Here is a 2,168-nt window from a genome sequence, read left to right on the forward strand (position 1 = left end):
GAAACAATAAACAGACATGAAACAATAAAACATTCCGACCTGGACAAGCAGGTAGCTGATAGTAGGTGACCTGCACCGACCATTTTGGCTGGGATGCTCAGCAAAGGAATCTCAGTATAAGGGCCCTGTGAACTGAATTGAAACCTGAATGATAACAGCTGTGTCTGGAAGGTCTGTGGAGAAATAACTCCTAGGTAAGAGAACAGATCAGAGATTCAGCAACTGCAGCTCATGCAGTTAATTCATGATGGTCTTAGAATTCAGTTTTTTAAATTAATTCTTTTTTCAGTTTCTTCATTTTATTAACGCATACACAACCTCTCATCTTCTGGTTTGTGGAAGCAGCAAGTCAGACGACACCTGCCACAGTAATGTCTGTCCAAGTGGCTAGCCGTGAACACTCCAGCACCACATTTGCCAGAAGGACACTCTCGACGAAGTCAACTAATTTTGCCATTTTCATCCACTTTACAGTATTTCAGCAGAGCCAACTTCACCTTTCTTCCTCTTATGCTTATTATTCTTGGGAGTGGCATAAGACTTCTTCTTTTTCTTAGCACCACTATGAAGTCTCAACACTATGAAGGCTGAATGTTGTAGACAAAGTGCGGCCATCTTACAGCTGCTTACCAGCGAAGATCAGCCTCTGCGGATCAGGAGGAATTCCTTCCTTATCCTGGATCTTGGCCTTTACATTTTCTATAGTGTTCAAGGGTTCAACCTTGAGTGCGATGGTCTTCCCCATTAGGGTCTTCACAAAAATCTGCATCTTGGTGGCAGATCCATTGCAGATGGCAGATCGGAAGGGAAAAGCTTACGTTGTATACTTCTTACTTACTTATTTAACTTTACATCCTGACCACAGCTTCCTCTACCTCTTCTCCTCCAAGTCCTTCCCCCAACCTCAACTCCCCCAGTCCACTCCTCTTCCCTTTCTTTTCATTCTCTCTCTCTCTCTCTCTCTCTCTCTCTCTCTCTCTCACTGTCTCTCTCTCTCTCTTTCTCTCTCTGTTTCTGTCTCTCTCTCTCTTTGAGATAGGGTTTCTCTGTGTAATGTTGGCTGTCCTAGACTTGCTTTGTAGACCAGCCTAGCTTCGAACTCACAGAGATATGCCTGCCTCTGCTTCCTCAAGTGTCACTGCTTCTTTTAAAAATTTTTTCTTTTTTACATATTCATTTGTATTATTACATATATATACAATAAATTACATACAGCAAGAAGAACCACAAAACAATTAGTAGTTATATAAATGTTACATTCATAGGCTATAGGTCTGTTGACTTATACCAGGGTCTTCAATTGTATCCCACTGAAAAAAATTGGTCTGTCTTTATGCTGTTTTAAATATTATAGTTCTGTAGCATAACTTAAATTCAGGGATGGTGATGCCTCTCTTTGTTGCAGAATATTTGATCCCATTGTGATCCTTGAGATTGTGGAATGTTAAAACCCATCTTTTTTTTTTTTTTTTTTTTTTTTTAGAGCAGTTGGGTTCTAACACACACCTTTAATCCAAAGAATTTTCTGTATACAGGATTTAATAAAGTTAACTCTAAGTCAAGAGATGGAGCAAGAAATCAGCTGCAGGGATTAAAGAGTAGAAGGGACTTTGATTGAGGGTATTTAAGACAGCCTGTAGAATCAGAAGAGAACTTTAGCTCTTGGGGTCTTGGAATTTTAGCTTGAGCTCTTTAGCTCTTTAGCTTTTAGCTTTCTGGCTCTTAGTTCTCTACTTCTTGAGTTCCTCAGCTCCTTGGCCTTTGGCTTTTTGGGCTTTGAGCTAGCAAGGCTTTGGCCTTGGGTTTTTGTTTTGTTTTATTTTTGCCTTTTTTGTCCTGGGCTAGTGAGCTAGTGAACCTTTCAGGCCCTTTCCATATGGACATGAGCTGAGAAGGAAAGTGAGCTGGGTGCTTTCTCTGCCTCTCTGAGCTAGCAGGTTTTCCACTACAGCATCTGGCTCCTGAGTCTTTACTGGTAAAGAAGAATGATCAGGGATTCTCAATTAAAACAACATGTATTTTTTCTTTCTTTTTTTAAAAAATTTTTATTTTTTATGTTTTTTTTCTTTTTTTTTAACTAGAATTTTTTAAAAATTAATTTATTCTTCTTACATCTCAATGGTTATTCCATCCCTTGTATCTTCCCATTTTTCCCTCCCTCCCATTTT

At 39.3% G+C, this 2,168-nt stretch overlaps 1 pseudogene; it reads right to left on the reverse strand.

Annotated features, from left to right (window-relative positions):
* Positions 1–302: 302 nt before the first annotated feature.
* LOC127186901 (ubiquitin-40S ribosomal protein S27a-like) lies at positions 303–769 on the reverse strand (annotated as a pseudogene).
* Positions 770–2,168: the final 1,399 nt, after the last annotated feature.

Source organism: Acomys russatus, chromosome 3 (genome assembly GCF_903995435.1).
Source record: "Acomys russatus chromosome 3, mAcoRus1.1, whole genome shotgun sequence".
In the NCBI taxonomy this organism is placed as follows: Eukaryota; Metazoa; Chordata; class Mammalia; order Rodentia; family Muridae; genus Acomys; species Acomys russatus.